General features: G+C 40.5%; 1 long non-coding RNA gene across 1 annotated transcript in view; it reads right to left on the minus strand.

The window, feature by feature from the left end:
- Positions 1-4,619: 4,619 nt before the first annotated feature.
- Positions 4,620-15,727, minus strand: part of LOC141264304 (uncharacterized) — a 295,119-nt gene continuing 284,011 nt past the window's right edge. Inside the window, exon 4 of the long non-coding RNA XR_012319881.1 lies at positions 4,620-4,830. This is a non-coding gene — a long non-coding RNA (uncharacterized lncRNA). The remainder of the gene's footprint in view (positions 4,831-15,727) is intronic.

A 15,727-nucleotide genomic window follows, 5' to 3' on the forward strand; every position in this document is an offset into this window, starting at 1 on the left:
CTAAATGCCCTCTCCATCACACAAACTTGCATCTCAAGGGCCCTTCATGTCATTCACAGTTTCTCCCAGGGAACCCCCACTGCCCTTCACACACATATCACAAGTGCCTTCCCCACCACAGGCACTCGCACTTCTGTGGTTCTTCCCATCACACACATGTGAACACTTAGGAAGCACCAGACTAACACACTTAAAAACTCATTACTCCCTTCCCTACATACTTGCACACAGGGCTAGTCATCATTCAGACTACACTATATTACCACTTCGGAGTGACCCCTCTTACGTGTGCCTCCAACATCCCATACACTCATTCCCCATTGTTCACCCCATCACACACACTTGCACCCTACACCAATTACATGGACACCTGCATTCCACGGGTCCTCCCCATCAGACATTCTTACACCTTAGGGGACCTTTCCTCTCAGACATACTTGCACTCCAGGGGCTCATCTTGTCACACAGACTCACACCTGAGAGGCCATTCCCTGCCACACACATCTGCACCTCAGGGACCTTCACCTGCCAATCTTGTATCTAACTCTGTAGGGTCATTATATGGTGGCAATATTTGTCATTCTCTTGTAAGGTGATTTTTATTCTGTAATAGCATTGTCGTCAGCTGTGGTGCCCTCTATACCTATTCTAATTAGGGACAGTCTCTGTCATTGTAAACATGCATTTCCTGGATTGGCTTGCCGGGACGACTCAATTCTTGTGCCCAATTACCCAAGTGCTGAACCCCTACTACGCCTCTGAAATGCACGTATGGTTTGTTTTTCAGCCTTTATTGCAGGATGCTTACTAACAAGCAAAATAACATTCATTTTTCAGCATATGCAAATTATAATAGGCTATTTTACTTGAATATGTATGTATGCACATTAACAGATCTATAGTGGATGGTATAAATTTCCCATATGGATATATTAGTCTGACCTACTGCAGATGCTCAATCATTTCTAATAATAGATTGTAGCAGAGTTTTACTCTCTGAAGTTCCCGCCAGAATAATTCTTATTACTTTATACTAAAACAAATCTACTTGTTCATGCCCTGGGCTTTAAAAGAAGTACTATAACACGAGGCCAGACTAAAAATGTAGCTCCTACCCTGGTCGATTAAACATATGGGTATATCTCAATATTTAGCTATTGAAAAGAAATATATTGAGATACTGTTTTAAAATCTAGTTGTAAAACTGCAATATATTGTAGATAGATAGAGAGATAGATAGATAGATAGATAGATAGATAGATAGATAGATAGATAGATAGATAGATAGTGGGTGAAATAAGTATTGAACACGTCATTAATTTTATAAAGGTACTATTGACATGAAATTCTCACCAGATGTCGGTAACAACCCATCCAATCCACACAGGCAAAAAAATAAAACCATAGATGTCCATCAATTAAGTTTATAATGTATATATAGAGAAGTAAGGTGGCTTAGTGATTAGCAATGTGACTTTGCAGTGCACTCTAGGTTGATTTCCAACATGCGCTCTAAACTAGGACTTCCAATCCCGACAAAGCCTAAGACATCCCTGCCCATGCGTGTTGTAAGGTTACGGCGGTGTCATGACGTCACTACGTGCAACACGACCTTAGAATGTGCACTCTAGACCAAGAGTTCCAACTGTGTCTAGGCACAGGACAGTCTTGCAAATGCAAAGGGACGTCCTGGACCTAGTCACGACTGGAAGGCTCGGCTTAGTGTGAAGATTCCCGGAGTTTCAGAGCATGGCGCCAGTAACGAGTGGCGCTAAGGCCCATATGTGGGAGAGCGAGCAGTGGAGGTGTTCGGAGAAGTGAACAGTGATGTGAGCATGTTTTTCTTTTTTTTTGTTTGTTTTAAACAATTTGACAGCCCTGAAATGTTAGTTCAGCAAAATGGTAGCCAGGTGGCTGCCACTTTGCTGAATTTGCACTGAGCAAATTACAAAAAATCTGCATTCTGGAGAATATGGATTTTTTTTAAATTCAAGTAGAATTCAATTCCACTCAATTAAATTCACCCAACTCTACTAATAACAAATTCTCTGAGGATGTAGGCTAGTGATAATGATGTTAAGATCATTGTTCTGTGGGTGCCATTTCATCAATTGCAGAAATTCTTGTTCTTCACATTGAAGATAGTTTTTAATGAAATTGGCTGTATGTTTGAAGTCACTGTTCTGCTGCAGAATATATTTGAAGTCAATGAGATGTTTCTCTGATGATATTGCATGATGGAAAAGTATTTGCTTGGATTTCTTGGACACAAAGAAATGGGCATTGTTGAGTACAGTGAATGAGCTATAACATACTTACTTCACTTCGAAATTTGAGATTGTCCAACAATGCTATCCGGTCAGAACTAGCAGCAACTGTTGAAACCCAGCTTCAGCTACACCCATCTACTGCTGGGGCTGGCTGGAAGTAGTCTTCATGGAAGAATTATGGCCAAAAAACATAACTTTGTCATGGAAGCAAGACCAATTTACTCAACTATGCACGAAAACATAGGAACCAAGGTGCAGAAAAATGTCAGCAGGTGCTCTGGACTGATGACATAAAATATGAAATATTTAACTGTAACAAAAGGCAGTATGTTATGTAAAGTCTGAAGAGCAGTACAATAATTAGTGTTCCATGCAAGTTTGGGGCTGCATTTCAGCAAATGGATTAGGGTCTTTAGATTACTTAAAGAAGCTCTCCTATCCAAATTTTTCTCCTCTTAATATATATTGCAATTATATTATATAACACTGTGTATTTACAATTGCTCATTTTGTCATTCTACTCAGTTAATTCTTCTCTTTTCCATTAGCACATCATGTGATTAAATATATTCCAGCTCATCTCTTTATGTTTTTGTTTCAGTTTTTTTGTACTCTGTGGAAATAAGGGTGGACCCTCCATTTTCCTTGAGCTGGACATTACATTCATATAGTTCCCCATGGCTGGGTGTCCATTAGTTGGGTCTTAGTCCTTCTCAGCCCTTATTCACATTATGTCACTTGATATATGGTAAGGTTTTAATACTAAAGGTTAGGTCCGTCCTGCATAGGGTCACCTTGACGTGGTGGGATGACTTTTACGTTTTTTTTATCAAAATTATGTTAACTAAGCACCCTATATTTTCATGCACTATTGTTATTTATTTATTTATTTACTGTAGGGTGTTTTCTTATTTTTTTTTTGTCTTGGGTTTTATCATGTGATTAAAAGCAGACTAGCTAAATCCTTCTAAGCTAAATGTAGGAACAGGAAGTCTTATTTTCCTGCATGAGTCATCTCCCTCTTCAGCTCCTGGCCAACTGCTCCTCTCCTCTCCTTTAAACGGACTTTGCAGTGAGTAGACTTGAAGTTGTAATGATGACTCATCCAGGGAAAATAGGTACTACCTAGAGCTAAAAAGGAATCAGCTAGTCACGTGATGTCATAGACCTAATGTAAAAGAGAAGAATTAACTGGGTTGAAGGGCAAAATGAGCAATTTTAAGTGCACAGTGCTATAAAATATGATGAATGCAACATATAAGATGATAAAAAGTTTGATGGGAGTGCTTTTTAATGATGTCTTCTTTGCTGAGAAATATAGAATGATAATTATCCAATACAATGCAATACTATCAGAGAGGTGTCTGATTGCCTCCAAATTTACTCTGCTGTAGAACAACTGCCCCAAACATACAGCCAATGTCATTAAGAACTATTTTCCACGTATAGAAGAACAAGGAGTCCTAGAAGTGACTATATGGATCCCACAGGGCATTGATTTTAACATCATCAAATTTATGTGGGATTACATGAAGAGACAGAAGGATTTGGGCAAGCTTACATCCACAAAAGATCTGCGGTTAGTTCTCCAAGATGTTTGGAACTACCTCCCTGTCGAGTTCCATCAAAAACTGTATGTTAGTGTACATATGTAGAAAAACTGATGCTGTTATGAAGGCAGTTACACCAACTGTCGATCTGATTTAAATTTATTTTTTGTTCATTCACTTTGCATTTTGTTAATTGCTAAAGTAATATGTATACATTATATGATTATTTATTATTATAGCTCCATTTATTCCATGGCGCTTTACATGTGAAATACAGTATATTATAATATATAATGTATATTATATACATTACTCATATATATAATTATTGTTTAAATGCATTACTGGCTGCAATTGTCTCATTACAATATATGAATGCTTCTCATAAACCACCGAGAAGCAACTCTTGGAAACAACTCGTGGTTTCATATCGATCTAACCATGGTCACCACAGCCTAATTTCCCTTACACAATTTTGGCCAGCAGTAAAAATGAGTTCTGCCCACTGGACTGCAGCACACGATGTTGCTGACATACCGATTATGGCAAGTAGAATGAAAATAATCACGTATCCTTTGGCCTATACAATTGAGGTATTCGGTATATTTTTTGTGGGAGTTTGTATTTCATAAAGATACAGAGAAATTATGTTCCTGGGTACAAGCAAAAATTCCAATTTGGTTTCATTAGAAGTGAAATGGGGTTAGTTAGAGTGAATAAACCACACTACTCAAGAAAGACTCAACAAAGATTTTTTAATACTGTACTTGAAAAATGTTTATTTCACAGTCTTACCATATTATAAAATTCACTTATTTACTGTTTTATTTTTTTCAATTCACAGAATAGTACACAAAAGTCCAGACTCCTAAATGTCTGAACAAGGTCGATTTGAAGAAAATTTGAATGGAGAATAAAACTGATCCCTGTAATTTTTTTCTTCAAAAATCATATAATATTATAATATTCCTGCGTCTTTATTTTCATTGCTTGTTGTTCACAGTTGTGACCTTATAAAGAGAGAAAACACACATAAAGTAAATAGGTTATGCAAATAAATCATTTTATTTCTTTTCTGAGAAAAGTATAATCATCATTCATCAGGTTCATACAAACCGATATATGGAATGCATCACCTATTCCATGCAAAACCTCTTTGATGTTTATTGCTCACCCAATACTTTTACCAAATACCAATCACTGTGTTCAAAATCAGAATCTGTAACAAAATTATTTACTAATATTACAATGGTATAAAATAACAAAAGGTGTGATACTCATCCTACCAATCTCCTACCACACCTCTATCAACCCTTCCCCCCATGAGTCTCCTTTGGGCTGCGGAATGATGATTTGATATATGACCACTGCAACCAATTATTCACATCAGCAGTCACCTCAGTGTTGTGGGCTATCACCGCGATAGCTGAAACCATTTTTTTCCAATCATATTTCATACTTCAATCTCTATTAATCAGATGCTAGCTATACTGTAATTAGCCAAAGGGGCCCCGACACACTAACAAAGCTTTAGCTTAGGAGGGAATAGATGACTAAAAAACTCCCTGGAAATTCCGACATGTCTTATTTAGTTGAACTACTAAACTACCTACAGTATGTTACGAGTTTTACTGGTGACTACATGGTTGAACAATGGAGCCTGAGAAATTACCTTATTAAAGAGGACCTGTCACCAGGTCAAAAGTGTACAGTTTTTGCTCTTATTTTGTTTCAATATACATATTTTAAATCTACCATACAGTTCCAGAGGTATGGACTTTTTATTGGTGCTAACTTTTAGGATTTTTACCTAGGAGACTGTGCTCATAGGGTAATAATGCAGAGCAGCTTAAAAACATGCCCCCAGAGAACCCTGTGAGCAAAGCCCCGCCGTTGTTAAAGACCATAAAAAGTTGCACTAACTAAAAAAGGCCCCTATATCTGGAAACAGATTAAAAAAAACAATGATATGGGAATAGTGGAAATAAAATAGGAGCAAAAACTGGCCACTTTTGACCTAGTTACAGGTCCTCTTTAACCCCTTAAGGACAGAGCCAATTATGTCCTTAATGACCGGGTCATATTTTACAATTCTGACCAGTGTCATTTTATGAGGTAATAACTCTGGAGCGCTTCAACAGATGCCACTGATTCTGAGAAAGTTTTTTTGTGACATATTGTACTTAATGATAGTGGTGACTTTGAGGGATCTATATGGCAGAAAATACCCACAAGTGACACCATTCTAAAAACTGCACCCCTCAAGGTGCTCAAAAACACATTCAAGAAGTTTATTAACCCTTCACGTGCTTCACAGGAACTGAAGCAACTTGAAAGGAAAAAATGAACATTTAACTTTTTTCACAAAATGTTTACTTCAGACCCAATTTTTTTATTTTCACAAGGGTAATGAGAGAAAATGGACCACAAAATTTGTTGTACAATTTCTCCTGAGCACGTCGATACCCCATATGTTGGGGAAAACTACTGTTTGGACGCACGGCAGAGTTCGGAAGGAAAGGAGCACCATTTGACTTTTTGAATGTAAAATTAGCTTGAATAATTAGCTGATGCCATGTCGCGTTTGGAGAGCCCCTGATGTGTCTAAACAGTGGAAACCCCTCACAAGTGACACCATTTTGGAAACTAGACCCCTCACAGAACTTATTTAGATATGTGGTGAACATCTTGAACCCTCAAGTGCTTCACAGAAGTTTATAACATTGAACATTTTTAAAAAAAAATAAACTCATGAAATAGGCCTTGACAGAAATGATGGTACCCCTGAAAATAATGTGACAAAAGGGACATGTTAAATCAAGTGGTGTCCGCTGATTAGCATCAAAGGTGTCTATAATCTTGTAATCAGTCAGTGGGCCTGTATATAGGGCTACAGATACTCACTGTGCTGTTTGGTGACATGGTGTGTACCACACTCAACATGGACCAGAGGAAGCAAAGGAAAGAGTTGTCTCAGGAGAATAGAAAGAAAATTATACACAAGTGTGGCGCCTGTGAGGGTTCGGTCGCCACAGAGGTATTGCATCTCACCTAGAGGTGTGGTATCTCACTCTCAGGTAAGGAAGGAGTATGGCTCAGGACCCTAACACTACGTTCACTACACCACATTTCTGGGGGACAGGGCGAGATTGCTCCTACGGGAGAGCACAGTCCCTGATCCCTGGCTGGAGTGGGGAGGAACCACCTAGAGAGGGGGAACTATGTAGTGGATGGGGTGGAGGACACAGATCCTGGGAGCACTGGAGTAGGAGCATCTAAAAGGGAGGAACCATCTTAGATCACAGTTCAGTCTGAGGAGAAGTGACAGGAGCAGAGGCTCTGCATGAGCTCTGCTCCAGAGGCGGGCCTAGCCAGGAGGCCTGAGCCTGGAAGGAGAGAAGAGAGGAGAGGGAGCAGGAAAAGCTCCAGGAATGAGGAGAGAAGGGGCCCTAGGGGTACGGGCCATGTAGCAAGCCACCCGTATGCCCGCCGCTACTAGAGAGTAGGGGGGTCAGGGCAGTTAAAGAGAACCGGTTCCTCAACTAGCAAGAACTACAAGGTTCAACTAGAAAACCGGAGGCTGCAGTACTTCAAGTACCGCAGGCCCCAAGTCCACACCAGTACACTAAGAAGGTAGCCACATAGGACCCAGGGGACGGAACACACGTCGCCCGCCAAGGCCCGAGGATACGAGATAGAAGTGTCACTGGGTATGAGGTGCAGGGAGAAGGCCAGAGAAAGGACACACAGAAGGGGGTCCTGTTAAATGCTCCGGAGTTACCTGAGGGTCAGCTGAACCCCTCACTGCGTGAACACAGGACGCCGTGGGCCTTGCACTGGCGCCTGTATCTGGAACTGCTACAATTGTGAGTAAAAGACCTGAGACTGCATCATACGGACTCTGTGTTCATTACTGACTCCCTGCACTATAACCACCAACATCCACGCACGCTGCCCTGAAGCTACACTCTTCCTGTGGGGAGTTACACTACCTTAGCTGCTATACCACCAGCTTCAGAGGACTGATGCGCAGCGGCGGTTCCTATTGACCGCATTCCACAGGTGGTGCAGTCGGACATTAACAACCTATACACATAGACTACCCCTTGGTTTGACCGCCCTGGGTCACGGACCGGGTCACCGCCACTGTGACTACAACCCCCAGCATCCACCGGCCCGGCTTCGGGTACCCCACGGCCCAGGGGGCGCATCACAAGCATGTTAAAGGTAAAGGTTATAAGACCATCTCCAAGCAGCTTGATGCTCCTGTGACTACAGTTGCACATATTATTCAGAAATTTAAGATCCATGGGACTGTAGCCAGCTTCCCTGGACGTGGCCGCAGGAGGAAAATTGATGACGAATTAGAGAGACAGATAATACGAATGGTAACAAAAGAGCCCAGGCTAACTTTTAAAGAGATTAAAGATGAACTTCAAGTTCAAGGAACATCACTGTCAGATCGCACCATCCGTCGATGTTTGATCCAAAGTTGACTTCATGGGAGACGACCAAGGAGAACACCATTGTTGAAAAAAAATCATAAAAAAGCCAGACTGGAATTTGACAAACTACATGTTGACAAGCCACAAAGCTTCTTTGAGAATGTCCTTTGGACAGATGAGACAAAAATGGAAGCTTTTGGCAAGGCACATCAGCTCTATGTTCACAGATGGAAAAATGAAGGATATCAAGAAAAGAACACTGTCCCTACTGTGAAACATGGAGGAGGCTCTGTTATGTTCTGGGGCTGCTTTGCTGCATCTGGCACAGGGTGTCTTGATTCTGTGCAGGGTACAATGAAATCTAAAGACTATCAAGGGATTCTAGAGAGAAATGTGCTGCCCAGTGACAGAAAGCTTGGTCTCAGTCGCAGGTCATAGATCTTGCAACAGGATAATGACCCCAAACACACAGCTAAAAACACCCAAGAATGGCTAAAAGGAAAACATTGGACTATTCTGAATTGGCCTTCTACAACCCCTGGCAAAAATTATGGAATCACCGGGCTCGGAGGATGTTCATTCAGTTGTTTAACCCCTTTACCCCCGAGGGTGGTTTGCACGTTAATGACCAGGCCAATTTTTACAATACTGACCACTGTCACTTTATGAGGTAATTACTCTGGAACGCTTCAACAGATCCCCCTGATTCTGAGATTGTTTTTTCATGACATATTGTACTTCATGATTGTGGTAAAATTTCTTCGATATCACTTGCGTTTATTTGTGAAAAAAATGGAAATTTGGTGAAAATTTTGAAAATTTTGCAATTTTCAAAATTTGAATTTTTATGCCCTTAAATTAGAGAGATATGTCACACAAAAGAGTTAATAAATAACATTTCCCTCATGTCTACTTTACATCAGCACAATTTTGGAACCAAAGATTTTTTTTGTTAGGGAGCTATAAGGGTTAAAAGTTGACCAGCGATCTCTCATTTTTCCAACAAAATTTACAAAACCATTTTTTTAGGGACCACATCACATTTGAAGTCACTTTGAGAGGTCTTTATGACAGAAAATACCCAAAGGTGACACCATTCTAAAAACTGCACCCCTCAAGGTGCTCAAAACCACAATCAAGAACTTTATTAACCCTTCAGGTGCTTCACAGGAATTTTTGGAATGTGGAAGAAAAAAATGAACATTTAACTTTTTTCACAAAAATGTTACTTTAAACCCAATTTTTTTTATTTTCACAGGGGTAACATGAAAAAATGGACCCCAAAATTTGTTGTGCAATTTCCCCTGGGCACGCAGATACCCCATATGTGGGGAAAAACCACTGTTTGGGCGCACGGCAGGGCTCGGAAGGGAAGGAGCGCCATTTGACTTTTTGATTGTAAAATTTGCTTGAATAATTAGCGGACGCCATGTTGCGTTTGGAGAGCCCCTGATGTGCCTAAGCAGTGGAAACCCCCCACAAGTGACCCCATTTTGGAAACTAGACCCCCCAAGGCACCTATCTAGATGCATAGTGAAAACTTGGAACCCCTAGGTGATTCACAAATTGATTCGTAAAAATGAAAAAGTATTTTTTTTTCCACTTTTTCATTTTTATGAATCAATTTGTGAAGCACCTGAGGGTTCCAAGTGCTCACTATGCATCTAGATTGGTGCCTTGGGGGGTCTAGTTTCCAAAATGTGGTCTCTTGTGGGGGAGCTCCACTGTTTAGGCACATCAGGGGCTCTCCAAACGCGACATGGTGTCCGCTAACAAATTGAATGGAAAATCGGCTCAAATTGTTAGCGGACACCTTGATGCGTTTGGAGAGCCCCTGATGTGCCTAAACAGTGGAAACCCCCTACAAGTGACCCCATTTTGGAAACTAGACCCCCCAAGGCACCTATCTGGATGCATAGTGAGAACTTGGATCCCCCAGGTGCTTCACAAATTGATTCATAAAAATTAAAAAGTGGAAAAAAAAACACTTTTTCATTTTTACAAATCAATTTGCGAAGCACTTGGGGGTTCCAAGTGATCACTATGCATTTACATAGGTTCCTTGGGTGGTCTAGTTTCCAAAATGGGGTCACTTGTGGGGGAGCTCCAATGTTTAGGCACACAGGGGCTCTCCAAATGCAACATGGTGTCCGCTAACAATTTGAGCCGATTTTCCATTCAATTTGTTAGCGGACACCATGTCGCGTTTGGAGAGCCCCTGATGTGCCTAAACAGTGGAGCTCCCCCACAAGTGACCCCATTTTGGAAACTATACCCCTCAAGGATTTTATTAAGGGGTATAGTGAACATTTTGAACCCAGAGGTACGACACAGAATTTGATAACATTAGGTCATCATATTGAATAAGTTGTCATTAGTCTTGAGCGCAAGTGCTCGCTACTTGAGTTTGCATCGGGTACTCAGGTATGCACCATGTATCACGGGTGCTCAAGTGAAATGCTCGAGTCCCCGCCCGCATGTTTCACGGTTATTAGACACCCTCAAAAAAACATGCGGGGATCGCTCGTGCATGGCAGGAAATCCCCGCGAGGTTTTTTTGGCCTCAAAGAATATGGGGCGGAGACTCGAGCACCCGCGATACTCAGCGCATACCCGACCACCCGATGCAAACTCAAGTAGCGAGCACTTGTGCTCAACACTAGTCGCCATATCGTCATAATTTTTTTTTTTTTTTTTTTTTTTACTTTGGAAAAAAAAAAAAACCCTAACATTAGCACAACCCCAACCCCAGCCCTAGCGTTTATTTTTTACGCCGTTCCTCGTGCGGTATAAGTGATGAGATTACTTTATTCTTCGGGTCGGTGCGATTACAGCGATACCAGAATCATATCGGGTTTTGATGATTGACAGCTGTCACACACTAAAAGACACATATTTTGTAAAATCTAGTTTTTGCATCGCCATATTTTGTCCGACAGAGTCATATGACGGCTTGTTTCTTGCGGGATGAGTTGACGTTTTTATTGGTGCCATTTTCAGGTACGTGACATTTTTTGATCGCTTTCTATTCTTATTTTTGGGAGGCAGAATAAACAAAAACCAACAATTCAGGAATTGTGCTTTTTTACATTTTTTTATTCTGCTCCGGGTGTGGTAAAATTGATAAGGTAGCTTTATTCTTCGGGTCAGTACGTTTACAGCGATGCCACATTTATATTGTTTTTTATGTTTTAGCGCTTTTACACAATAAAAGCTATTTTATAGAAAAAAATATTCTTTTGCATCACTTTATTCTGAGAGCTGTAACTTTTTGATTTTTCGGATGATGGAGCTGTATGGCAGCTTGTTTTTTGCGGGACGAGATGACGCTTTCAGCGGTACCATTTTTATTTATATTCGTCTTTTGGATCAGGTGTTATTCAATTTTTTGTTTGGCAGTATGATGATAAACCATTGTTTTTTGCTTTGTTTTTTATTTTTTACTGTATTCACTGAAGGGGTTAACTAGTAGAACAGTTTTATAGGCCAGGTCATTATGGACGCGGCGATACCAAATATGTGTACTTTTATTGTTTGTTTGGTTTTTTTTCATAATAATATTTATTGATGGGTAGAGATGAGCGTTGTTTTACTCGAACTGTTCGCCAATCTCAAATTCGAGCTGTTTTGGGCGGTGTTCGAGCCGTTCGGCGAACACGAACGATTTGAGAAAAATTCGGCTGTTCGAGGTTATGTTCGATAACTGTTCGTGCACCAAAATCATAACTGGATTTTTTCTCAGTAATGATGAAAATTAATGTTAATACGCAGTTTTAGTGTACAGCGGGGTGGGGGGAGGGGCAGGGGATGGATCTCTGCAGGAATAATGAAGATCTCCATTTTTTTTTCTCTTTCCCGCATTTACAGTGGGGAGGTGCAATCTGTCAGCCTATCAGCAGCGCACACACGGAGCGAAGTGCTTTTTTCACACAAGCAAGGGCATGTGTCATTGGCAGTGTATGTCACATGTCCTTGCCCAATAAGACCAAGCCATTTTCCCCGTCGCCACCATTTTCTCACTGCTGCAGCTGCGTGTTAGACGGCACCGCTGTTGCTGTGTGCGCTATACCTTGTTAATTTCAAGCCAATTTTCGCACAAATCTACAGATAGCTTGGGAGTAGGGAATAGTTGTGATTGCAGTCCTTTTAAGGACTAGGTTACAGCATTTCCTATGACTTTTATCAGGCAGGTCTGTGCTCTTAAATAGATAGGTTGTGGGAGTAAAGACTAATTGTAATTGGAGTCCTTTTCAGGACTAGGTTACATCAGTTCCTATCAGTTTTTGCCAGGTAGGTCTGTGCCAGTGCTGTGCAAGTTTTTTTCACAGCATTTGGCTGAATCTAGCAAAGCTAATCCTTTTTGGCCTATTGCAGAGTGTGTAGTCAGTGGAGTAGCCTATCTGTGTTGCAAGATATACCACCTGTGTATAGAATACCAATTTTTTTACTGCACCTAGTGAAGTAAAATCTTTTGGGCATAGCATCATTCTATTAGTCCATCTATACTGACCTCCATCAGGTTGCAAATTGAATATAATTTTTTTCTGCATCTAGCTCTGAAAAAATATTTGGGCTTCTAGCAGTGTGTGGGACTTGTTCTATTAGTCCATCTATACTGACCTCCATCAGGTTGCAAACTGAATATAATTTTTTTCTGCATCTAGCTCTGAAAAAATATTTGGCCTTCTAGCAGTGTGTGGGACTTTCTCTATTAGTCCATCTATACTGACCTCCATCAGGTTGCAAACTGAATATATTTTTTTTCTGCATCTACCTCTGAAAAAATATTGGGCTTCTAGCTGTGTGTGGGACTTGTTCTATTAATCCATCTATACAGACCTCCATCAGGTTGCAAACTGAATATAATTTTTTTCTGCATCTACCTCTGAAAAAATATTTGGGCTTCTAGCTGTGTGTGGGACTTGTTCTATTAGTCCATCTATACTGACCTCCATCAGGTTGCAAATTAAAAATAATTTTTATCTGCATCTACCTCTGAAAAAATATTTGGGCTTCTAGCTGTGTGTGGGACTTGTTCTATTAGTCCATCTATACTGACCTCCATCAGGTTGCAAACTGAATATAATTTTTTTCTGCATCTAGCTCTGAAAAAATATTTGGCCTTCTAGCAGTGTGTGGGACTTGTTCTATTAATCCATCTATACAGACCTCCATCAGGTTGCAAACTGAATATAATTTTTTTCTGCATCTACCTCTGAAAAAATATTTGGGCTTCTAGCTGTGTGTGGGACTTGTTCTATTAGTCCATCTATACTGACCTCCATCAGGTTGCAAACTGAATATAATTTTTTTCTGCATCTAGCTCTGAAAAAATATTTGGCCTTCTAGCAGTGTGTGGGACTTGTTCTATTAATCCATCTATACAGACCTCCATCAGGTTGCAAACTGAATATAATTTTTTTCTGCATCTACCTCTGAAAAAATATTTGGGCTTCTAGCTGTGTGTGGGACTTTCTCTATTAGTCCATCTATACTGACCTCCATCAGGTTGCAAATTAAAAATAATTTTTTGTCTGCATCTAGCTCTGAAAAAATATTTGGCCTTCTAGCAGTGTGTGGGACTTTCTCTATTAGTCCATCTATACTGACCTCCATCAGGTTGCAAACTGAATATATTTTTTTTCTGCATCTACCTCTGAAAAAATATTGGGCTTCTAGCTGTGTGTGGGACTTGTTCTATTAATCCATCTATACAGACCTCCATCAGGTTGCAAACTGAATATAATTTTTTTCTGTATCTACCTCTGAAAAAATATTTGGACTTCTAGCTGTGTGTGGGACTTGTTCTATTAGTCCATCTATACTGACCTCCATCAGGTTGCAAACTGAAAATAATTTTTTGTCTGCATCTAGCTCTGAAAAAATATTTGGCCTTCTAGCAGTGTGTGGGACTTTCTCTATTAGTCCATCTATACTGACCTCCATCAGGTTGCAAATTAAAAGTAATTTTTATCTGCATCTACCTCTGAAAAAATATTTGGGCTTCTAGCTGTGTGTGGGACTTGTTCTATTAGTCCATCTATACTGACCTCCATCAGGTTGCAAACTGAATATAATTTTTTTCTGCATCTAGCTCTGAAAAAATATTTGGCCTTCTAGCAGTGTGTGGGACTTTCTCTATTAGTCCATCTATACTGACCTCCATCAGGTTGCAAATTAAAAATAATTTTTATCTGCATCCAGCTCTGAAAAAATATTTGGCCTTCTAGCAGTGTGTGGGACTTTCTCTATTAGTCCATCTATACTGACCTCCATCAGGTTGCAAATTAAAAATAATTTTTATCTGCATCCAGCTCTGAAAAAATATTTGGCCTTCTAGCAGTGTGTGGGACTTTCTCTATTAGTCCATCTATACTGACCTCCATCAGGTTGCAAATTCAAAATAATTTTTTGTCTGCATCTAGCTCTGAAAAAATATTTGGCCTTCTAGCAGTGTGTGGGACTTTCTCTATTACTCCATGTATACTGACCTCCATCAGGTTGCAAATTAAAAATATTTTTTATCTGCATCTAGCTCTGAAAAAATATTTGGCCTTCTAGCTGTGTGTGGGACTTGGTCTATTAGTCCATCTATACTGACCTCCATCAGGTTGCAAATGAAAAATAATTTTTATCTGCATCTAGCTCTGAAAAAATATTTGGCCTTCTAGCAGTGTGTGGGACTCATTGTATTAGTCCATCTATACCAAGCTCCACCAGCTTTTAAATTAATAATAATTTTTAGCTGCATCTAGCCCTGAAAATAATTTTTCTTCCCAATAGTGGTAGCAATGCAAATATGGGGCGCGCGCCTGGCTTACAAAAATATACGCTTCATAACAAAAAACACCAGCCTAGCGCACTGCATTAATAAGATGGCATCATCGTCTCCCCCAGTGCTAGGCCTACTACCCAGGCTAGCATTCCTGTGCCTAAAACACAATGTATGGGTCCGCGCTAGCCACTATGCTGAGGGGTAAGCTGCTGCTAATGCTTTATAACAATTCAATTGGCAGATTTTCACAGAGCTCTTCCACAACGCCCACCCATCGGGCAACAGTTGCCCACCTTCCCTATGGGATCTAGTGGCGAATAGTTGATGCCATTAATCAGAGCGTCAGTTGCCCCGTCGACGTGGCAAGCATACGGTAAGGCATGGGAAGAGTGGACACGACTAGTAGCAGGCAGACGGGTTGACCAATGTGAAAAAGCCAGATCACAAGTCACCATAGAATTTCTCCACCAGCTAATTATGAGGGGCATATCAGGGGCGTCAGCGCAGCGGTGTCTTACCGGAGTAGCATTTCACTTCCAACTACTGAACTGGGGAGAGGTGACAAAGGTTCATCATCAGACAATCCATAAAAGGGTGGAAAAGGGGTCAGCCAAGTCAGGAGTGTAGACGTCCCGTCCCGTGTCACTAAAACTGATTTCTCACATCATATCCCTAACACCATTAACA

Source organism: Phyllobates terribilis, unplaced genomic scaffold (genome assembly GCF_046119375.1).
Source record: "Phyllobates terribilis strain yellow unplaced genomic scaffold, ASM4611937v1 Scaffold_4__5_contigs__length_816908805, whole genome shotgun sequence".
NCBI lineage: Eukaryota > Metazoa > Chordata > Amphibia > Anura > Dendrobatidae > Phyllobates > Phyllobates terribilis.